The 25,854-nt window shown below is 34.7% G+C and overlaps 1 protein-coding gene and 1 pseudogene across 2 annotated transcripts in view; one reads left to right on the plus strand and one right to left on the minus strand.

Annotated features, from left to right (window-relative positions):
- Positions 1–25,854, minus strand: part of CSRNP3 (cysteine and serine rich nuclear protein 3) — a gene marked incomplete at both ends in the record, with an annotated part of 183,271 nt that overhangs the window by 75,470 nt on the left and 81,947 nt on the right. The gene's annotated exons all lie outside the window — the stretch shown is intronic.
- On the plus strand, positions 18,297–19,116 carry LOC308621384 (small ribosomal subunit protein eS4-like; annotated as a pseudogene). The gene has a single exon. The product of its transcript is annotated as a small ribosomal subunit protein eS4-like (transcript).

Raw genomic sequence — 25,854 nt, forward strand, 5'->3', positions numbered from 1 at the left:
TACTGAAGCTAAACTTTGGGTATTTGTTAGAATCTGGTTCATATCCCTCTCTTTTGACTGCCTAAAAATTTCATAGCTATCCCAGGTAACACATTGAGTTCTTACTAACTAGATATTCATCTAATGTTTAATCCTTTTTTCTTCTTGCATTCTGTTCCTTTTCCCAATGTTTTGCTCTGCATTATAGGGAAATGACCACAGGAAAAATGCCTTAAGAGCATCATCAATCTCCTGGTTCTGAAGAGCAAGTTGTCTGATTTGGAGAAGAATCATTTTAGGGTTGCCAGATTTAGCAAATTAAAATATTCAGCAAATTAAAACAGGACACCCAGTTAAATTTGAATTTTAGATAAAAAATAAATAACATTTGAGATATAATTTTCCTTATTATTTGTTGCTTATCTGAAATTTAAACTTAACTGGGCAGCCTGCATCTCTTCTACAGCCCTAACTGGTGCTCTTGGCTCTTGGTGAGAAAGTAGACTGACTATAAAATCAACAAAACATCTACATAAAAAAATGCCACCTACCAATTGGAAATACCATACATGAATATTCCTGTCCTTTACCAATCCGACAAAATCCAGTAAATAAAATATGTAAGGTTATTAGGGTGAATCAAGAGTTTATCAAACAATTGAAAAAAAGATGAGGGGGTGGGAGACGGTTAATAGGCTTAGGGCAGGCATGGCCTATCACTGACACAGGAAAAAATGAATTTAAAAGGAAGTAATTCTGGCATGGCAAGAATTTCCTTATATGGTAATGAGGAGGTCTTTTTGGTGAGATGCTGTTTCTTCCCTGGCCTGATAAAAGAAAGGGTGGTGAGCTGTGAGTTCCTGGTTCATTTGACCTGGCAGGTCCTTAACTCCAATGGAGGCTGCTTAAACCGGGAGCTTTACATGGTCCTCTATCAGGAACAAAGGGGGTGTCTAGAGCCCCTCTGTTCACTTTTACCTGGGAGTCTGCGTATATCCTTTGCATGGCTTGCTTGCTAGTTTTGTAGTTGATCAAAATGAGAGTAACCTTTAACTGCAAAGGTCATTAACAGACACCCTTCTGCCTTGGTGATATGGCATACATCAAAGGAGCATGTTAACTGCATTATAACCTGACATGAAGGACGTTTCTTCATGATTTGTCAAAGAACAAAATCATCTATTTTACATCTTCATCAAATTCTTCCAGCAAGCACAAAAAGCTAAGAAACCATGACTGTTCTCTCCCAACGACTTTGATAAGCTCAGGCTGTTCGCTTTGAACAGGAAACACCAGTGTCAGGATTAAGTTGTGTAGAAAAAGAAGCTTATTCTTCTTTACTTTCATGCAGAATGGAAAACAATTTTGATGTTTCTTCTGGTTGCTTCACCAAATTCAAATGATGAAATGAGAAGTACTGCAAACAAGTTGATGAAAATACTGGTGTGTGGCTCATCTGTGATAGCAGGTGGGAGAAGTTGAGTTGGCAAAAGCAAGATTATTCACAATGTCACACTTCATCAACCAGATTGTCTACAGGGCCAGAGAGAGGATGAAGAGGACAGTTGCTTAATTGATGGTGTGTAGGTTTTATTCCAATACTCAACAAAAGGGAGCTTGGCTAAAAAAATATCATACTGTGTTATTTTTATTTTCTGGTGGGATATCATTAGTTATCCAGATGTGTTCCTAACTATCAGGATACAATTTTAAACAAGTTAATTTATATTCAATCCTTTTCCTCCTCAAATTTTTTACGACATGAATTTGAGTAATCTTTGTTCTGCCCTAACACTCACACTGCTACTGCCCTTACACTGTTATGTTAATCAAACACTGACTATTGGCTAAAGTTTCTGCTAAATAAGATAATCATTATCTTAAGAAGTTGGCATCAGATTTCAATGCCTTGAACCCTTATCACGCCACAGGTCTCAGAATGCTTATGCATTTCTCTTTAAAAAAAAAAGGGATAACTTCTTTCACAATACTAGGGCTATTTCTGCCTTAACCCATTTGGCAAGAAATTAACCTATCTGCCGCCAAGAAGATAGGGGTTTGGCAATTAATTCACAAGATAAAATCCTGCAAGGTGTTTCCATGGGGCACCACCAATGTGAAAAATGCTACTGGTGGCTTGCCAATTCAAGAAGTACAAGTTAGCCAAATACACTTCTCTTGTCTAGGTGTCTGCTTAAGCCAAAAATGCTGGGAGCACTCTTGTCTAATGAATATTTTTGTTGGAGAAATGATTGTAGGGTTCCCCAATTATGTATGAATTCCTTGTGCCAGAGTTGCCCATGACCTTGAGTTAGAGGTCTGAGTTACTTTATGTGCTTTGGATTTTGACAGTTTTGCAGCTTGATGATTTGCAGTTTGAGAATTTGATTAAAGAAATGAGTGCTTACCCCTGAAAAAAGTGCATAAATGCATGTCATTTACCCATGGGTTCTCCATCAAAGGTAGGTGCCTCTAACTGTCCATACCTCTTCTCTCACTGTGTGCAAACTGCAATGGCTAAATTGATTTATGCCCTGCTGATAAAGGGATGGAAGGCTACTTCCCTTACTAATGGTAAAGGGGTTCTTTATGAATTTCTGGCTGGGGAGACCCCAAGAAGCTTTCCATATTACCTGTCATTGGGATTAGTATCCATATACGATACCCAGAGCTTGGTTTTTAATGCCTCTTAACCCTAAACATTGTTCATTACTTGTTATTTGTCAACACGATATAGCAGAATACATGTGAACTGAAAACCAAAAGTCCTTCCCCAACGTTAACTTTCAGGACGTGTTTTCAGTTAGCAAGAGCACAGAGACCCAACCAAGAACATGATAAGGCTTTTAAAACTGTTGAAAATTGATCAAATGTCTGTTGTCAGCCTATTTTTCCTACCCCAATGACAAAAGTACCAACGAAAAATTTATTTGATGTGCTAGCTATTAAGACTAAAGAGGAGTATTTAGCCTAGTTTCTTGGAAGATTGGCAAGACTTACGACATTAAGGAGAAAAAAAGACCACACAGACATGGAATAATTTAGAATTATTACTGCAGCACTGGAAGATAACGTAGTTTTTTCTCCTTAGCACTTAAGGAGTTTCTCTTCAGTCTTTTAGAAAGTTTCTGACTAAATAATAAAGTAGTCAGTGTAGCTCAAAAGGTACGTAAGAAATATGACATCCTTTTCCTTCAGAAGAATCATTAGAATAGTCTGAAGTGAAAGGATATTTAAAAACACTTCCCTCATAAAATACTCTAAAGTGGACATCAGAATAAAATATGGTCAAGCTTTAGGACTATACCCATCCAAGCACTGGGATCCTGCCAAAGATACTGTGCAAAAAAATAAAGAAGATTTAAAAAATTAGAGTAAGTAGAAGAAAGTACTTTGGATGTTCTTTCAAATGATTACTACCTCAGGCAAGATATAGATTTCTACTATCTAAGGCAGAGGACAATAGTTATTCAACCTTCAGCTGACATCACATTAAGCAGCAATTAGTAAAAAGAATTTAGAGACTAAGATTAAATACTTGGATTTTCAAGTCTCAGTGAAGGTTCTACTGGCATAAATTAAAACTGGTTCACAATAGAAATAAATCACATCAAGCTCATGAAATCTTTTAAAACTTGGAGACCCACTATTTAGAAAAGTTTCACCATTCAAACAAGTTTCACAAAAGCAGAGTCATGATATTCCTCCCCAACCATTTTATCCAACACTTGTTACCAATGTATAGTTATCACAGAGTGCTTCTAGGTATGCTACTATTATAATAATTTTTAAGTAAAAAAATGTAGATATATTTTCTAAATTTCTTCTGAAAAACCTGTGGCTAAATCAATTGATGCAATATTTCTAGACATCATTCTGATACACAGGAAGTTTAAAATAGCAGTAAGTCCATGAATAGAGATCGTTTCATGATTCAAACAAATTAGCACTTTTAAGTCATGAGGTAGAACTGGACTCATGCTCCACAACAGCATTGGCTCAGCAAACGTTTCTCGGGCACCTAACATGAGCCAGGATCCCTCTGTAGTTGAAAGGTCCGTAGTCTATGGATGAGATAGGAACTGCGATGAGCAGAATGAACAACTAATGCCTTAATTGTACAAAGTCAACAGGGAAAAGAAAAAATAGTAGGCAAAGGCCCAAAGATGAAACATTTTAAAGCAACAAATGATATAAAACAAGAGAGCTCAGAAAATCGCATATTACTACAGCCTATGTGAAGATTTTGTGGTTATTATGCTTCTGGTTGGTAAGATTTAAGCTATCTATGAAGCCACATATAGTTTGAATTTGGTGACTGCCTTCCCTACTTGTCCCATCTGAATATAAGATATCAGCTGTTTAGTACTTCCTAGGTATGACCTCCAATAAACTCTTAGTGGGTTTCTATTTTTGGAAAACACGTCTTTTCCTCATCCACTGAAGTCTAAGATGTTTTATCAGGATTATCTGTAACTATAGGCTTAAGCTGAACTTGTGTTATCCGCACCAGGGAATCAACTCCTGTGGGATGAAAAATAGTAATATTAGTTATCACTTAAAATGATCTTATTTTGTGCCAGGCATGCATCATGCCATTTCATTTTCATAAAAACCCTTTGATCTAGAGACAATTATCCCCACTTTGCAGATGAAGATGAGGCTTAGAGTTTTCAAGTACCCTGTCCAAGGCCACATGGATTGTAAATTGCAGACCATGTCTTAGAAGTGACACCAGGGTTGGAACATGAAGGTAAGCTCCAAACCACGGTTCTATTCAGTCTTTTCACACTCCGTGATATAGCTTGAACTCATACACTCAATAAACTACATAATAAAAGCACTTACTTATCAAGAAAACAATATACAATATTTTCCTGGTTTTTCAATTGTTCATGAATTGCCCTAAGTTTACAACGTTTTATTGTATTAAACAAAGTTACCCCGGTTTGTTAAAGTAGTTCTCAGGCCTTTTTAAATATTAATGGGCAAAAAAACACCAGACTATGGAGCTTTTCCCCAATAGTTTGGACTATTCTAATTCTTACAGAATGAGAAGCAATATTCCTTCAGCTTTTCAAAGGTCTTCAAAGTGTAAGAGACCACCTATTAGCTGGTATGGTATTAGCCACCTCGTGTATCTTTACACATGAATTATACTAGTGAATTTTAAAAGAAATGGGGATCGATGGCTCTGTTGTCTTGCTTTTCTTGTATGTGATTGGGGAGACTGTTAGGTGTGCACACGTGTATGTGCATGCATGCACACACATGCACACACACACACGACTAAATGCATTTCTAAATGAATATGTGGATTCATAAGCTTGCATGCAGATAAGAGATTGCCTGAGTAACAACTCTTCCTAACTAGTATGGTGATGGTGTATCACAAAGCCCCAGGATTTAAGAATGAAATAGACACAAGTCCTGAAATTGGCAAGGATAGGTATATGACACCAATGTTTAGTCAAACACCACCAAAACAATTGGTCTGAGTGTTTTCTTTGGTATACGTGTTAGAGATTCCTCATTTCCTTATTAGACAAAGTAACTTCAAATTTCTGATGGTGGTTTACTATGACAGATTCTCATTGTAGCAACAAGAACCAATTTCTCATTTATCTAGAGCTCAAACATGATTTTCAATATCCTGAACATAAGAAAATGAAAACAAATTCTATTTTCTATGTTTCTATTCTCAGTATACTACATATATGTACGTGTCATAAGTTCAGTACATAGGAGAAGCATAGAGGGATGTTATCTCTCTCTCTTGGTGCACTGAAGTCTAAATGATTTAGAAGTTAATGTAAAATAAAGTGCATAAACTTGATTTTCGAATTACTCTCAGATAAGGAATAATTGTTAATTATTAAAATAAATATTAACATGAGAAAAGAAAGAGTAGATTTATAAGAAGCATATAAAGTATATAAAAAGCATATAAAACTATATGCAAGAAGCATATAATTGCAACACCATTTAGTGTTGGCGTACAGTTGGGGAACAGTGTTATCATTTGCAATAAGTCAGTGTAACGATGGAAATAATGATTCTTATGCCATGAAGAAAAGCCTAAATGGATTTCCACTTTGCTCAATAAGGCAGAATGGCATGTACTGTATTTTGCTTTCATGAAAGAAATTAACACATTTTAAAAAAACTGGCCATTTAAGTCATAAACTTTACCTATTTGGAAAATTGGTTAATTTAGTACAGATTATTTTCCAACTGTCCTAGACAAAGTATTACTATAATTATGCCATGTGTCAAATACTATGGAATAAAAATAAGATCTTTAAAATCATTTTGCAATTTATCATTCTTATACTCTTCAATAAAACTGATACAATTCTATTTAAATTTTAGAATAGGCGATAAAAATGCAATCATGTTTTGTTTCCTAAGAAATGCCAGGTTAAAATGAAGAAATGTGATTGTTTTGAATTCTCAATTATTTTGAACATTTTCCTGCTATATGTTATAAGTTATTTTCTTCTTTTTTCTATTTCATAGGCACCAGAAGTTCAGGAGGACACATATAGTGATAATACAACCTAAAACCTACACATGCGATTTTGAGATGACAAGTTATTTGTAGATTTTAGACTATGTTCCATACTGCTAGACTGAGTACAACATGTTTGCCCTAACATCTTTTCCAAGCTTACAATATGGTCTCTAGTTTCAAGTGATGACAAAGGCAGACTGGTAATCAGAAAGCAGGAAATTAATTTTTGAAAAATCCTTAAAGATTCTTTGAAGTCTGATGTAACATCACCTCTTCAAGTACACTAACTGCACTTCCTTCAATGATTTGTTTTTACGTTATTCTATTTACTCTTTAGCTTTCTAAATTTAATTTGAATTGCATGTACACAAATGCATTTTTCTATATACACCCAACTATCCAGACCATGAACTTACTAGGTACACGCTGCTGAGATTTGAATGGAAGCAGTATGGTTCGAGCAAATGCAAAAAAGACTTCAAAGTTCTGAGTGAATTTGCATAGAAACATAAATTCTCCAGGATATTCAAAGCCATAAATTTGCTGCAGAACATATATAGCTCTCTCGTGGCTCACGGAAGCATAACAATTCTCTTTATTTCACATTTGCCTATTACCACGTTTTCTACAAGAATCTTCACAGGCTCTCCTTCTTTGCCCGCAGTGTTTTTATTTCTATGTTCAGAATGTGCTAACGGGTAGCGGCTGCATTTACAAAGTTAATAGTATTGGACAAGCTAAATGAATTTGAAACCCAGTTCTCTCCTCCTCCCTGTGCCCTGCCTAGAACACATGCAGAGGTTGGGAGGTATAAACTATGGGCACTACCTGAGTTAAAAATGAAATAAAGAGTTTTTGCTTTTCAAAATTGTTGGATTAAATATAGTTGACCGTAAGGAAGATTTTATTTGGCTGTTTGAAATATATGTATGTATACATACAAAATATATATAATTTATAGTATGCATAACAATATATACATATATAAATATATGTAAACATAGGTATTTCATAACAAATTATATACATATGTATAAAACAAAAGTAAACAAATACGTTGTTTGGACCAGAGGACAGAGGACAGCACTTTCCATTCAACATAAAAAGGAAATAATTGATTTAAAATATACCCCCTTAAGCTTCAGTCATTACTGAAAGTTTCAAAAGAGAATTTAGAAGAAAATGGCAGAGTATTTGTTTTTTAAAAACTCATACCAAAATATGAATTTCTTTTCCTAAATTAATCTCGGGATCCTGGATAAATGTCACAGTGTCCCCATAGAGTGATAAAGGGTGAGAATCTGGCCCTGGATGACTACTATGAAGTGATTTCATAAATATTTCAAGTAATTGTCTTTCACTGTTTTAAATCACTGTTTTAAATGGCCATCCTCCTGTTTTGGTCTGCCTTCCATGCTCCCCCCAACCTCCCATTTAAAAATAAAAGATATTGTTGCCAAACTGCCAAGCCTTAATCATTATAATAAAATAAACGCCCCCTTTTCAATGCAAAAGAAAGTTTATCTAAACATGTACTAGCTCTTTGTATGTAAGCTTCATAAAATTCACTCCAAAATATCTTATGCAAATATGAAAGCATAAAGCAGTTATTTCATGACTAAACGTTATTTTCCCTCTTCACCTTTCCAATTTATTTTCATACACGTACAACCTATAATGTAGACAGATGCACACTTGATGCAAATTAAAATAACATTTTTTCCCATCAGCATTGTAACTGCTGAATTGATATATTTTAAAATTTTAATGATATAGATAAACAGTCTGATCACAATGCTTTAAGTTTATTTAAAAATATGATTTGGAAATAAAAAAGCAATATGAACAATAAAAGTGAGTACACATTTGTTTGGTTCAGGTCAGACTTTTCTATGATGTGATCACACATTTTACAAAAGTGGGAAATTTAGTGCATGGAAAAAGACTTTTGTCCTGCCTGTGACATTTATGAGGATCACTTCACAATCCAGATTTAACTGAAAGGAAAAGTCATAGGAAGTTGAACATGTTGAGTTCAAAATAGCATTGTCTAAAAAGTTCCAAAGAAAATTAATAACAATTATGAAAATTAAAGTATTTAAAGGATGTGACCCCCAAATAAATTATTTCTTTGATAAGATGTTTAACAATGAAATATAGAAAGAAGAATCTCGAAACTGAAACCCTCTCTTAAAATGAAATGAAAATATAACTTATTAAAACTGTCCTTATGATATCATGTGGGGTATGAACAAAAGAACTCCATTATTTACTTCCAGATACCTTATTTAAAACACATTTCTTAAAAATGCGAAAATCCTCTAAAAGTTGAAAGTCTTGATATTCAGCTAGATGTTTCAACCCAGACACCTCTCTGCAATCAAAAACTTTCCTCAAAATGGAATTATTTAGAAGCCCCAAACCAATTTTTTCTCTCATGACATTATTCCATTGGAACAAAACACCTACGTTTCAAATTGAGACAACATTAAGATGATTTAATAAACTAGTTCAGGGAAGCTGAAAATCGAGAACACCCTGCCAATTTCCACAATGAGTTACAATAGCCAATCCTCATCAGTGTCTTTTATAGAAATAAAATCAGGCGCATCATGAAATCTGTCATCGTACCTGCGTTTACTTTAAACGACTACCGCACACACGCTGTTAAGATCTTCACTCTGAGAAATAAAGCACACTTCATGTAACTGCTGCAAAACACTGCTGCAGAGGAGCCCAGTGCATTTTTTTTTTTCGGGCAACTGATCCAGCCTTTCCACCAGCCCTGTGACCTCTGAACTCCTTTCTGCCCCCCTCCTCTCGCTTCTGCAGTCAAAGCCTCGGAGCTGGTCTCATTTGCATAAGGCTCAGGCAGCCCTCCAGCAGCTGAAACGGAATGCTGGGTAAGGAATTGTGGAACTGCGGTTCTGCCAGAATACCTGAATCGCCCGAGAGCTGGAATACGCGATGGGGAGTGGGCACCAACTGCGCCGGGCTGTCCGCATCACACCCTCCCGCCTCCCCCCCGCCCCGCGACTATTAATGGATAAGTGTTTTTTAACTCTTTGTTTTGGAGTGCTGCTTTCCCCCCTCCCCACCAAAAAGAAGCTGTCAGCAGCGACAGTGGTAACCAAGGAAACTCAAATAGTCAAATACTTCATTTAAATACATGTGGAAGGCCAATTTAAAATTTTCATTAACTTCTCTTGTTTTTGAAACATAACTATTTTTTCCCCTTGGAATACATAGTACACGCATAATCAGGGACATAGGGTATTTCTTTTTGTTGTGGTTTAAACAACATCTTACAGCCATACAGTTATTTGAGTCACTATACAAATACATGAAGTCACCGGTAATTCTATAAAATGTTAAATGTACCCTAGTGCCTTAGAGAAGATCATCCTAAATGGTGTCCAAGAAATTAATTGTAAAGAATTTAGGTCCCACGATGCCTTTAAAACAATACAGCAGTAAAAATGCAGAGCAAAGTTAAACTATGTGTTTTAATGTAAAGATTCATGCAGCAGTAATGCTTCTCTGTCTTTGACAGAGATGTTCAGTGTTGTGCTATTATTTGCTAGTTATTTCTTCCTTGTCTTCCTACACACAGCAATCTCTCTATTTAAAACATAAACTCTCTTGCTCATAAACCTAAGAAGTGGTTATTTTCTAGATACAGAAGGTCATGTGTGTACATATTTTTATAAATACCCATGAAGGCACATATTCTTCTTTTCTAAATGGTGAGTCAATGGAAATATGCATCATCACATTATTAATCAATTCTTCTTTTTTAAATTAAGCTAATTTGTTTTCTCCACTAATGAGTGAATATTTATGAAATAAAAGGTTTAATGCAATAATATTTTCCATATATCAAAAGAAATATAACATGCAAAATAAAAGGCACACAACAGATTACTATACATATATACTATATTATAGTTAAATATAAAATGCATTGTTCTGGGAGATAGCATTATTAATATTTCAAAATTTTATTGGTTTTAAATTTTTTTATTTAAATAATTAAATATACCAAACCTCTTGCAGTGCACTGAAAGATATCAATAAATTTTGAAGGATATATCATCCAAATCACAAGACACAAACTATTGCAATACAGGATTTTTTAATACCGGAAAAATTAATGTGAAGCTTTTTATTTGAGCTATTTTTTAGTAGCATTCTGCTTTATGTTCTTTCTGAATCATAGAAGATTAGAAATTGTTGAATGATTTTTAACCCATAAATTTTTAAATAGAATAAATTACTTTTCAGTTTACTATAATCATATAAACATTTCTCTATCACATCTGACTACATCAGCCATTTAAATGAATTGGGTCAATTCAAGTGCATCCTTCATATTACACACTGTAAATATCTTGCAAAGTTTTTGTTTAAGGCAAAACACACATCAGACCATCCTAATTTAAATCCAATCAAACACAAGGAAGTGTTGGAGTAATTTGTAAAATCACTGACCTGTTCAAATAGCTGTAGTCTTAGTCCTTGCACTCTTTATTCATTAGAATCCAAAAAAAATTGATTATCATTTTATAATGTGTGTCAGCATCACCGAAGGCACTGTTCTTCCTGGTTCAGCGGAATCTTCTGAAATTTGCCAGCCCTGTGTTTTATTGCTGGTACCGTATGCTTTATTGTTCAGCGACAAGAGCTTCACTCTGCACAAAGACTCATTACCTACTGCTTGCTGCACGGCATCAGCCTCACTGAGGCTGCCTATATGTGATCACATGGGAGTTTTGTCTGAGAAAGCCAGGCATGCCACTGACTTCACTGTGTGTATGGATATTTTTATCAGCTGAGGTCTGCTAGGAGGAAGGAATAACAGATTAGGAAGCTGCTCTAAGTCATTAATGCAGCACAACTTATGGAAATCCCTTCACAAGATTTTTTTTTATTATTATAGAAAACGTTTGAGCAGGCATTCAAAAGAAGTTCACTAGATTTTATTTTAATAAGAGGCTGGATAATAATTTAAGGAAGGGGAACTAGCAAAGAGCTATTTCCTACCTTCTGCTTTCTGAAAATACTGTTGTACAAATGTTATTAAAGAGGCTTGCTTAACTGAATGATTTGACAGTATGTTTTAACCTTTAGATTGCTGGCGTTTCTTTTTACTGGAGGAGGTTGCTTTCTAAAAGGATAAGTGGCTGTTTCCCTAAAAATCTCCTCAATGAAAATCTCAATCACTAATATATGAATAAAAATAAGATACAATATATGAATAAAAATATAGATGTTCTAATTATTTTTGATAAAGTAGATGAGAGGGTGTCTCTTTTATTGATGTATATAAGTGAGGTAGATGATTAATTTGTCTCTCAAAAGATGACACATCCCTAGAACAGCTGACTTAAAAGAACAATGAAGATTTCAATTTAAAGATCTAAAGGACATGTGGTTCGTATTAATTCTTAAAATCTCAGTAACTTATTTTAGACCACTTACCTCAATAAAGCATATGGTTTACCTTATCTGATTTCAGTGTTAACAAGTAGTTTCAGAGCTGACTACTCAACATTTACAGGAATTTTCTGCTATATAAATATTGAATTAATACATATACATACACACACATAGGTATAGTCAGATTATCTTTCTGAAATACATTTTAAAATAATTACCTAAAATTATTTCTCAAAATTTGAAAATGGATTGTGTATTTCCAAATGAAAAAGCTATTTAATAATTGGAAGTTGATGAAAAAAATAAACTTCTTATCTCTTTAATAATCTAAATTGAATTTGTATCTGAAAGCTTGTTGCTTGTTAATGGAAATCCTATGACAAGTACATGCAATGTGCAACAAAGAGCACAGAAAGAAAAGTCAGAAGTATCATAAATGAAGATCAGAAAATAAATTTTCTGTACAGTTATACATTTTCTGTACATTTTAATAGTGTTTGTAAATAATACAGTAATCTTAAAAATAGTAAATCTATATACCTGCTTAAACCTTCCATTAATGAGAAGTTATTTTTTGGAAATAATTATAACAAAATTTTTTGTGTCAATGGAAATTTTTAAAAATAATTCAAAGCCAGAATAGGCACATGTGGCTAAATATTTTAGCCAGTCTCTAAATACAATGATTTAACATCATTTTTTATAATATTTTTTGTAGTGGTAGCATTAATTTAGAATGTTTCATGACAAATAAATGCCTTTTCATGGATTTTTCTTAACATTGAAAAAAATATTCAGATATGTTTTAAATGCCACCATTTTAATGCATTTGTTCCAAAACGCTCAAGTTCCTTTTTCCCCCTGCACACAAGAGCTACGCTAAAGCTGCAAAACCTTGGGGCATTAAGAGGAAAAGGAAAACAGAGTGTTTCTGGCTTATAGTGTACCTCTGGGTTCTTAAAGATATGTACATTCTAGCTAATATCTTTTTGATGATGTCATCATGTTAATGTACAAGGAAATAAACAAAAGGCAGCCATTTTTCTCTTACTGCATCACTTCAAAAACAGTGAAATAAAATGGTTGCCAAATGGAAGGAAAGACTCAGTAGAAAACTGTTACTTCCAAATTCTTGGGATAGGGAGGGGCAATGGGTGTGAAATTAGAAATAAAAATCCATATATGTGAATTTTGTATGAATGTATGTAAAGAAATAATTTACAGTAAGAAAGAACTATAAATAAATACAAGGGATATAGAAATAGCTAGCAATTAAAACAAATTCGTAAAATAATGTCTCCAATGGAAAGACTATAGTCTGTAAACAATGTATTAAATGTAAAAGCTTATTAAATTCATTAATGTTGAAAAAGGTATTTAAAGGTGGACAACAGAGTTGGAAAGACCTAGAAAGAGACAAAATGATCACGAAATAGTAATAAGCTTCCCAGGTTTACTATTATCTTAAATGACCTTGGTGAGTTGTTTTATCATCTTATGCCTTATTTGTCAAGTCTGCAAAACAGGAACAGAAAAATTTTTGGAAAGCATGTCTTGGAAATATATAGCAATATTTTTATACTTCAGTTCCCTAAATTGGTTTTATTCAAGCATTGTCCACTAATATTAGTAAAATGAGAAAAAATGATGTAAATTTCTAATGATTATTTAAAAGAATTTTTAAATGCGTTATCCTAATAGCCAAGACAAACAGATATAATAAGTAGATAGGACTTTTGGAAACAAGAGGCAGTATTTTCCTAATACATACAGAAAAAAAATAGAAATGAATTTAGTAAGTAATTTGAAACAAATCTCATAAAATTGCCTCAGGATTAAAACAAATTATAAAATATATCCATCCTTCCAATCAAAATTCTGGAACTCTGTCAGCAACATGACAAGAGAATTGCAGCAGAGTTTCTGATTCTCACATTACACAATGAACAACAGTGCCTCTGCTTATACAACAGTTTCATCAGCCAAGAGTTCTTTAAATCTGAAATTAACAGAGAAACACAAGATCACAGCTTAAAGAAGGAAATTCCATCTAAGATTAAAAGGACGTTTTAATTTACTTTGTATATTAAAAGCTGCGAATTCAAAAAGATATGTCAATTCTTATTATTGACTCTTAGTAGTTTGGCTTTTCTCTAATGACAGAGAGGCATAATAGAATCATTTTGTTTGCCCCCGTTTTCTCCAAAATAACTAAAGCTTGTCAGAAGTAATCCAGAATGTTTGCTATCCAGCTCTTGCAGTAATTTGGGCATAGACATGCTAAATGGATGGTCTCGAAATTTCTACTGCATGAAGGAAGATGGAAAAGATTAACTGATACCATCACCTGTGTTTTCTAGAACTGTATTAGTTGGCATATATATTAATATATATTTTATATATTAACATATATAAAATATATATTAATATATATATCAGTACCTCCTGTTGGATTTACCCTTGATAAGGCTGGATTTTCTTGCTACCTTTATTCTTCTTTATGGTATGTTCAGAGAAGTTATTAAGTTGGCCATGTCAGCCTCAAAATCCAGGACTAATTCAATTCAATTCAGCAAACATTTATTGAGAGTTTACTGTGTACCAAGCTCTGAGACAGTTGCTAGGGATATAAAAATGAAATATACACTGTACCCAAGAAGATTGTAGTCTATCTAGGTTAAAAAAAAAAAAAAAAAAAAGTGCTGAGCAAGTTACGGGAGGGTGGTAAAGTAGGGATAATGTTTTCTAAAGTTTGAATATTTTGTTGACAACATGCATTATAGGTACAATCAATACAATTTCTTTTCAATATTGTTTCCTAAAATCAGAAAATCATTACTGTAATTAAAGTCATTTATCAAATGTCATACCTATATATCTATATCTATATCTAATCTCTATATCTATATATTACATATAATAGCTACATATTCCTATGCTATCCTTCTCATCAAGAGGTTGAATCTAATTTCACTTGCCTTTACTCTAAGCTAGTCTTAATGATTTGCTTAATCCAATAGAGGCTGCAGAGGTGATGTTTTAGAAAGTCCAAGGTTAGGCCCTAAGAAACCTTAAAGCTTTTACTTGGGCCTCTTGGAGCCTCTTGAGTCTTCCAGGAGCCTTGAGTTGCCATGTAAGAGGATTAATTACCCTAAGACTGCCTTGGAGAAGCCACATATAAGCACTTTGTTCAAACAGTCCAAACCGAGCCCAGGGTTCTGGCCATTCCTGATGCCTAACATGTATGTAAAGCCACCTTGGACCCTCCAAACCTACCCATCCACCAAATGGATATCATGAAGTGATCCTAGTTGTCACTATGTGGAGAATCGCTGAGCTGAGTTTTTCTCAAATTCTTGTCCTACAGAATTCATAAGATGTAATTAAATGGTTGCTGTTTTAGACACGAAGTGTTGTGGTAGTTACTCAGCAATTGATAACTGGAACCTATTTACATGTGTATGACAGAGACAACATACTAAACCTAAAAGTACATGAAAGGACTGTCTGATACATATATTCAGTGAAATGGATGAATTTAATGGATGCATTAAAAGAAAATACAACTTAGGTGGGCAGAGAAAGAAGCAAAAAAAAAAAAAAAAAAAATTCAGGGTGTGTCCAAAGCACATAAGGACTGATTTATCTAAGAAGATTGTATTGCAGGAACGGAGTTTCTGAACTAATAGGGAAGAGATTGCCTCACTAGCCAGGAGAAAAGGGAATTCCCAGTAATGGTACTTTGGGAAAAGTCCAGAAACAGGGGCAAGAGCTTTACTAACTACAGTGAGAGGACTTTGAGGAAGTTTTTTGGGTGACAGGAGATTTAGGCATGTGTTGGGAGGTTGAAGGAGAAAAGGAAGTCTGGTGCCCCTTCTTGGAATGCAATGAAGCTTGAAGTGAGGAGATTTTTGCAACCTATGAGATGTTGGGAAGTGACCAAGGCATAGGAAAAGCGGTATAGTCAAAGTGATGAATAAGGAAAGCAACTTTGGCAGTTGAGGCGTGTCTAGACTCAGAGCAACAAGGCAGCACAGAGGTGGAGGAAGAGGAGTTAAGAAGATATGATGAAAGCCTGAACTAAAGGTGACAATTGAGGAATGAGGAGAAAGGAATTCGTCAAAAAGAAAGAAGGAATTTTATATTGGTTGGCTAAGCCGAGCTCTGATCTCATTTATAGCCTTAAAAGTCAATGGTTTTATGATTCAGTTACCAATTATATATGACAACTAGAGAGCATTTAACTAGTTTACTTAGACAGATTTAGCAATTGTATGGGTATTTTGATTTGTATTGGCCTCTGTCTACTTTCAAATATTGTGAAAATTTGTTAATATCAAATATTGTTAATGTTGTGTTTGGGAAGCTGCAAAAGACTATAAAACAACAAGACCTTCCTTAAATAGAGTACATAGAGGAGACCATTTATATTTCTTTCTGCTGTCTGATTCCTAAGTTGGGAAAAGACAAACATGTCTTAATTCTGCAAAGATTAAAAAGATAGATAATTTTGGATAATGCAAACTAAAACAAAATACACCCCACCCCGCAAAACCACACATCATTACCTATCGAAGTAAACAAGCCTATTGGAGTTTTATTTTTCTGATTCTTCATTCTATCTGGATATTAGACTCCCAAAGTAGCAGATGTTAAGTTAAGCAGCCAGTGAATGGCCACTCAGAATGATGCAGGTTAAATGGTAGGAATAGCTCTATAACTGCTGCTGCTGCTGCATATACAATATGTACATAAATCATCTGAACGTGGCTGTAAAGAAGTCTTTATGCAAAGTGACCCAGAGAAGAAAGTATCTAGGTTTCCCCCTTACCCTTCATTCTCTTTATCACCACAAAGGCATTAGAAAACAGCATTTATCAAGAGAAAAGAGTAAATGAAGCAAACCTCCTCTCTGAGAACACAAAGGATACATTTATTTCTTAGTGACTATCAGAGTTGATTATAATGATTTCTTCTTATTAATGAAGTAGATGTCTAACCTGGGACCAAAAATAGGGAGTCAAACAGCATATGCAAAAGCAAATGTGAACTGAGTAGGTAAAAAAGAAAAAAAAATAATAATTTAATAGGACCAGTGGCTTTTCCATGTCAATGGGAAGGTTACATCATAACTAAAAGGGCTATGACACTGCTTTGGGGTTCAAGGCACAAGAAAGAGTTTCCTATATTTTATTTCACCAATACAAGTCTATAGATGCTTGGCTAATAGATTGAATCTACTTTGATTTGTGTAACAGACACATACAGAAACAGATTTGGCATATTATTTACCTGAGTTTGTATATTCATTCATTCACTCACACATTTATTCATTTTACATTCACTGAATACTATATGCTCAGAATCTGGTTTGGTGCTCTGACAGGTTAAAGAGATGAATAAGTCACAGTCTTCAAGCTAAGTGGCTTTCCATCTAGAGGTAAGGACCTATATAAAGAGATAGATACAGCATAACGGGATACATTCTCTAATTGAACATTATATAAGAACATAAAGGCAGGAGTGAATAAACTATATAAAAATAGCTAACAGTTATCAAACACTTAACCAAGACTGAAGTGTTTTACTTTACATGTATTAATTGATTCATATAACCATTGCAACAAGCCTATGAGGTAATTACTTTTACCATATCCATTTCATTTATGAGACAACTAAGGCATAGACTGGTTAAGTGACTTGCCAAGGTGACAGAGTCAGTATCCAAATCCAGGTAGTATGGCTTTAATGCAGTGTGGCTCTACTGGTATCACTTAAGGTAGTCACAGTGGGCTTCATAGAGGAGGTGACATGGAAAATAAATCTTAAAGGATGAGTAGGAGTTCTTTTGTGGAAAAGGAAAAGGGTATTCTGGGAAGAAGAGCTATAATTTATACAGATTCTGAGGCATGACTAATGTATACGTGAAAGAAACTAAAACTTTCACTGTGAAAATGGTAATGTTATTTGATCTTGATATGGGATTGTGCGTTTGTAATGCTGGGTTGTTTGGAGTTCAACTAAGAATCAATTTGTACTTATAGGGGATGTTTAAGTGGCTTGACTACAACTGTGTTTTATTAGGTAACTCAGGAGAATGAATTAGAGAGAGGTTCTAGAAGAAAGGACACCAAATGAGACAGTTGAAATATCCTAGAAAAAAGTTATAAAGCTCTGAATGAAAACAGTGGCAGCCCTGGCGATGGAGAGGAAAGATATTAAGGAAATAAATCAACAGATACTTAAGTGGGAGTGAGGGGGAACCCTGAATCTAGGATTTTTAATTTAGGAGACAGTATGGATGATGATACCAGTAACCAAGGATAGAAATATAAGAGGAACTCTTTTCATGCCTAGTGCAGCCATGGCTCGTGGTCCCAAGAAGCACCTGAATTGTGTAGAAACTCCAAAGCATTGGATAAACTGACTAGTGTGTTTTCTCCTTGTCCATCTACAAGTCCCCACAAGCTGAAGGAATGTCTCCCCCTAATCATTTTCCTAAGGAACAGACATAAGTATGCCTTAACAGAAGATGAAGTAAAGAAGATCTGCATGCAGAGTTTCACTAAGATTGATGGCAAGGTTCGCACCGATATAACCTACCCTAATGGTTTTATGGATGTCATCAGTATTGACAAGACTGGAGAGAATTTTCGTCTAATCCATGACACCAAGGATCGCTTTGCTATTCATCATATTACACCTGAGGAGGCCAAGTATAAGTTGTGCAAGTGAGAAAGATCTTTGTGGGCACAAAAGGAATCCCTCATCTGGTGACCCATGGTGCTCACACCATCAGCTACCCTGATCCCCTTGTCAAGGTAAGTGACACCATTCAAGTTGATTTGGAGACTGGCAACTTTACTGATTTTGTCAAATTTGACACTGGTAACCTGAGCATGGTGACTGGAGATGCTAACCTGGGAAGAACTGGTGTGACCACCAACCAGAAAATACATTCTGTTTCTTTTGATATAGTTCATGTGAAGGATGCCAATGGCAACAGCTTTGCCATCTGGCTCTCCAACATTTTCGTTATTGGCAAAAACAACAAACCATGGATCTCTCTTCCCCAGGGAAGGGGTATCTGCCTTACCATTGCTGAGAAGAGAGACAAGAGACTGGCGGCCAAACAGAGCAGTGGATAAAATGATCTCTAGGTGACATGATTGGGAAAGTCTTTGTACTTAATTAAAGATAATAATACATTAAAAAAGAAAGAAAGAAATACAAGAGGAATATCAGATATGGAGCCACTCAGTGGTAAATATTGAATGCCTACCATGCACCTGGCAAAAGTACATGGTTCTAAGGACACAAAGATTCCTTCTTGATCTCTGAGTGCTCAATGCCTGGCAGAGGAGCTCATAGACAAAATCGATTACCTAGATAAACAATTCCCTCTATCACAGCTAACTTTTAAGAGAAAAGAATTTCTCTCAGTGGCCTGATTAAAGCTAAGGAAAGAAAAACAACTTCACAATCAAACTTCAAATCTGGGATACCATCAATTGAACTTAATTGTGGTACTCAGATAAGGAAACTATATTAAAGTGTTCTATGCAGATTAAAATCATGATCCAGATCACAAAATCCACCTCTATGCTTTATATTAAACATACGACATGAAGAAATACAAGAAACAAATTAGATTTCTCCTTTAGGCAAATTTTTTAATGAGCTTAATCCCATGGCTTGCTATTAATGCTAGTGACTGGCTTCTTTGAAATGAGGCATGCATTTTCTTCCTTGTTCATATAGTCAGCTTCCTGTTTAGTATTCACTATTCATGTCTGTTTTATCAAAGAGCATTATTACATGAAACCATGATCCAAGCATGTTTGGCTCTAATTTTTATCTCTGGAGGGAAGGAAATTATACACCCTTATTATACTAGTATATGATTGTTATGTACGCATATGATCATAGTGCATATGTGTTCCTTCGTATTGGAAGGTGGTGTTATTTAATTCAGTCGTTAGGCTAAAGAACCTTGTCTTAGTCACACTTGTCTTAGTTTAGAACATCAACATGCCATTGAAGAAAAGCCATTAGCCTTGCAAATAAACAGTAAAAACAAGTTTTGATCACAGTCTCATTTAAACTCCAGATATTCTAAGAATTTCTTATGTGGGATTAAGAATAGAGAGAATGGTAAATACATTTTATCTGAATACTATAACTCCTGATAACTTTAGCTGACAACTGGGGATACCACAGCTATTGCTACTCTTTTGAAGCCAAAGCAAGATTTGGATCTTTGCCTCTTTAATTACTGATAGTTATCTATGGAACATGCAATTATGATGGCTGAGACAAAATTAGGCATTATATTGCTACTGTTTCCCAGCCATTCACAGGGAGGTGACTTTAAGGTTGTCTACATATGCTTATTACATTTTATTTATACAGTATTTCTTTGACCTAGGACACCTATGGCTACATTATTCCATTTTCCCTTTACTTTAATTTACTATATTCTATGGCCACTATGGAAACAGGTGGCAGCAATAAATTTATGGTTTAATGGGCGACAAGAAGAATGAGGTTTTTAAATACAAAGCTATTTCAAGAAATCACACAATAATTAAAACTTTAAATTACCTAAATATATTTAATATATATTTATCAATGTAGTAGAATATCAGATAGCCTTTGAAATCAGTATTTTGACTATGTAAAAACAATACATATGTTTAAAAATTAATAATTAGTGAAGAAATTTCCCAGAAATATAAAGAAACATGATTAAAACTAATATGTATAGAAGAAGACTGGAGAGGAATTAAAGGAATTAAGGGACTATGTGTGAGTTTAAAGCAATATACACACTACGGGCTCAATATTTTAAGTATATATAAGCATAAAATAATTAGAAAAGTAGAATCAAAATCATAAAAAATAGTTATCTTTTGGACGTTAGGTAATAGGTGATTTTGATTTTTGACTTTGGCTTTTTCTATATTTTACAAGTGTTCTGTTTCCTGTTACTGATACAATGTAAAATTAATAACATTAGAACTTTTATATTAAAATTAATTATGCTAACTTAATTTAATGGTAAGAAAGGCATTTAAAAATAAGGATATATATATATATTTTTTAACATCTTTATTGGAGTATAATAGCTTTACAATGGTGTGTTAGTTTCTGCTTTATAACAAAGTGAATCAGTTATACATATATATATGTTCCCATATCTCTTCCCTCTTGCATCTCCCTCCCTCGACCTTCCCCATTCCACCCCTCTAGGTGGTCACAAAGCACTGAGATGATCTCCCTGTGCTATGCGGCTACTTCCCACTAGCTATCTACCTTACGTTTCGTAGTGTATATATGTCCATGTCACTCTCTCATTTTGTCCCAACTTACCCTTCCCCCTCCCCATATCCTCAAGTCCATTCTCTAGTAGGTCTGCATCTTTATTCCCATCTTGCCCCTAGGTTCTTCAAATAAGGGTATTGTTCAAACAATTTCAACTGCTGTTAAGTTTAAGCCTTTAGATATGAAGGAAATGGAACTCTGCCTCCACACTCCACCCTTAGGCTGGATTGGACATGATGCCATCCTGTCTACCAGCTTTGTTAAAGATGTGATTTCTTTTGATTGATGAACAGATTCCTTTTCAACATTTTCTTTAAGCAACTACATACTGCACTGCTTTTCTAAATTCACTTTTGAGGCACTGCAAAGAGATCACATATCTACTCCCATGCTTTCTCTCAGTGGCAGTGGATGAGAAGGGGTGACTGGATGTGGCACAAGAAGGTCTCAGTGAGTAGAGTAACCCTACTTCTGACCTAGCTGCTGAGCCCTATATTATGATAAATTATTTTACTTGCCTGGAGGAGAGAGATTGTATTTTCACAAAAAATGGTAAGGGCACTAGAGGTAAGAGATACATGTTTAAACTGGAAGAAGACCCTGAGAATTAAAAAAAAAATCTATAGCTGGGCATTATGTAGTTCTGGTTGAAATTTAACAGCAGAAAAATTGGAAAGCCTGAGGTAAAAACATCTAATTGGTAAAATATTGATGTATTCATACTAAATTTTCCTTATGCTTGGAGAGTGCCTGCAAAGCAAATGTCCAGGGGTGGAGCTCTTGCTTTCTTGCTATCTCAGAGAGAAATGATGCTGAAACTTCTGAACCTAAATATACTATTGTCAGTTTTGTTATAGTTATTAATTGTATACTGGAAAAGAACCAATCATAACATAGTTGGAGAGTGTTTCCCAGGCAACAATTTGAGGGGCAACTTTTAATCTGTAATGACCCATAAATCTTTAGCTATAAATAGGAGAATCTGGAATAGAAGCCTATTCTCAGTCCACAGGCCAGTATTAACTGTGAGATGGTCCTCTGATTTCTTATACTCTTATTTCCCTCATCAATCAACTCTTGCCTTTCCTTTAAGACTTAGCTCAAAATTGCCCTCCTTTTAAAACCTATCTCCATATCCTTTGCACATGGAGAGAAAAGGCCATTCCTTTCTCTCTCTTTCATGTGTCTTTTTTTAGTACTCTACTATCCACTTTATAACATCATACTGTATTAATGTGTCTACATTTCTAGAAAGACACCAATAAACTGGGATCTCAAAGATAAAGGCTCCACATTATACATATTTATATCTTTAGTGCCTACCACAAGCTTTTCACACCAGAGATGCTCAATGCTATTGCACAAGTTCTTGCAAAAATGTTTTTAGAATATAGACATAAGGTGTACACAGCTTTTAGATAGCTGTCTTTATAATGTTTGATAATGCTGGCAACATGCAGGTTGTTATTCAGAGGACAGAATTACTGTTTAACACCAGCTTCCAGTTTGTGTTTTCTGAGGTTGTTTCAATAAAAAACAAATGAAGAGCTGGAGATATTGCACACACTTCCTCCTCCCACCCGTCACAACAGGGTTATGAGAATTGGATCAGACAGGATACCTTGAAATTTTTCTCCTCTGATAGCTGTTCCACAGCTGGTAACACATTTTCAGCCTTGTTAAAAATTCCTCCAACTGCTAAAACATCTTGGACCTTTTCCTCAAGTACCAATCATCATTACTACCCCCTTTGCCAACAGCTTTTCTCCCTTCCCTCCTTTTCTTCCAAATACAGAAGAGATGTGCTTCAACTGTTCCCATGTCCAAGAGCACGTACTTATTTTGCACGTACTTATTTGTCTAACATAGTCTCTTTGAAGTCAGAGGTAGGTTTCTTTTAGAGTACAGACACTTGCACATCAAGAGGTATTCAGGCTTTGCTAATGGGCCTTCACAAACATTTCACATTTTGGATCAACATGTCTGCCAATATGTAAGCTATTTTAAGAATGTTATTTCTGTAAACAGAAGCTTTCTGTCAATTCATGACCTGTGTTAAATAAAAGTATGCTAGATAGACTAAAATGTCCACACAGTAATATTACATATAGAAGAGCTTTGTATTTATATTTTTTCAGCATTAAGTTCACTAGACTTTAATGGCCATTAATATAAGAAATACTTATTGAGACACTGATTGATGATGAGAACACCCTCCCGCATCAAATCTACAGCAGATGGACCAGAAGGAAAAAGGGTTTATGAAGTAGAAATTTCTTACTCAGCTTTTGTCTATCACAACTGTCTATTCTTTCCTCTTGAGGCAAGGGACATACTGTGCTATGGAAAATAGTAAGATTTCAGTTTACTTGTGGAGAATTTCATAGGACAAAAGAGAATATAATGTGGCCTGTATTGCAAGAATTTTATAAATATTGGTGTTACATTTATAGAAGAGAGAATAAATGTGATTTTATAATATTTGCAGAGAGAATGAAATCCAAATGAACAGTTCATTTTTGGTTTCAGTGAATATATTGCCAAGATTGAAATGACTTTTTGTTGAATATCAAGAGCACAGAATAAACAGAAGAATCATTACTGAATTGGAAAAGTAAGAAATCATTCTTGGAGAGGAAGAAAAAAACATTTCAACCATTCTCCCTTTATGAGTCCAATTTCATATGACCGTTGAGAGGGTTTTGCTGGGTAACTTGAATTTATTCAATCTTTTGATGGACTTGAATTTTCTCCTGAGGTGTTTTAAATATTTTTTTCATCCTTAAGTAGCCATGCAAGGAAGACATTTTACTGGTGGGAAAAGTAAGGCATAAATATTTCAAGTAGCCACTTTCTTAGCTTAGACTAGTGTTCTTTTCACTCAAACACTCTGGCTTTTTATTATTTAACAGCAGAAATGTATTTGACAAGTGGTAGCCCTTAGTAACTACTATAAGGAATTAAAGTCTTTCCTTTTATATGTTCGATAAATGGATAGTGTTTAAGGGGAAGTTTCCTGTTCCTAAATGCACTGTGTGAAAGTGGACAGCTATAACTAAATATAAAAATAATAGCATTTTTTACCCCTCAAAGGTTTAAGCTTTAGTGAGCCAAATCATATCATAAACACCAGTGAAATACACAGTTTAGAGAGTAAAGACAAATCACTAACAGAGTAGATCTGCAAGCCAAGCACATAACGGGAAAAAGTCTGGTTTGCCATACGGACATGCATTTCATATCTGATCAAGTAGTTAACCAAATTATACACAGATATTCTGAGCTTTGCTTTTAAATAGTACTTTATCACCTGATTACTGTGTTGCTTTTCTTCTTATCAGAAACAGAGTGATTTGAAGAACTCAAGCTCAGCATGGTAGCCAGGCTTCCGGTGGTTTGGGTAGACACTGTCTACCTAAATAGGCTGCAGGGCATGCACGGAATCACTCAGTGAGAAGTACATTGCTTAAGGGTAGAGAGAAAAGATAGCATACAGCTTGGGTTGGCTATAGAATAACATGATAGACGAAGATGCTGGAAAAGAGATGGGCATATAAGGATTGTTCACAGGTATTATGAAAAGTATGGTTGAGGTGAGTGCTAAAAAGCAGTCGTAACTCCCTGATTCTCTTACTACATAGACCAGTACCATGGGTCATTTTCAAAAAAGCTTTACAGAAGTCACTAAGCAACTTCCTCTGCTCCTGGGAGTATATGTATACTATATAAAATTGACACTCCTATTAAAAATATATTTTTAGGGAAGAAGTCCATTGATCCCATCATTTAACAAGAGGAAATTTCCAGATAAAATAATAGTTTGTGAGCTCTCTAAGACAAGAAATAGGACCTAACTCTAACCTTTTGTCCTTGGATAAGGATGAATAAAAAATGATATTAGGTTTGAAAAAGTATCATATTCAGAGTAATTCCATAATATGGGACAAATAAGAGACTAGAAAGATGGCTTAAAATGCAAATTTAACATTTTTCCTATTCTTATAGATCTCAATTTAGTTATATTCCCTTAAATTCTAATGTGTCAAAACTAAATGGTGACAATAGAACCTGATTTTGCTCATTAGTACAACTATTAGTTCTATTATACGTCCCTTTTCTTTACTTGTAAATAACGGGGACTCCTTCCAGAGAACAGTCTGCTAATAAATTATGTTTTGTTCATTTTTTTAAAAAATGTCAGCTTCCCAACATTTATCCTGGTCTAATGCATTTAAATGTTGTTCAGATAGAAAGCCTAAAGTAATATACTTAATGAAAAGCATGTTCAGCTGCAACCATATCCTGTTTCTCCTAGCCTTTACCTATGAGGAGTTTGACACCATTTAGAACAAGTGATCTTAAAGGTACACCTCTATCAATAGAGATCAACAGTTAAACGGACTATTTTTATTGCTGTTTCTGTCACCTTCACAGACAACGCACTGCTTTTTTGGGGGAATTTTTTCTGGTACAAGAGTGATTTATTGAAGAAAGTGGCAAAGAACCAAAGTTTTGTATTTGTTGAAAAATAATGCACTTGGAAAGAAGAAACAAAGACTCCCATTTCCAATTCTCATATCCCATAGGAATTGATTAAT

This window comes from Mesoplodon bidens (genome assembly GCF_964165515.1).
Source record: "Mesoplodon bidens genome assembly, chromosome: 8".
Taxonomy (NCBI): domain Eukaryota; kingdom Metazoa; phylum Chordata; class Mammalia; order Artiodactyla; family Ziphiidae; genus Mesoplodon; species Mesoplodon bidens.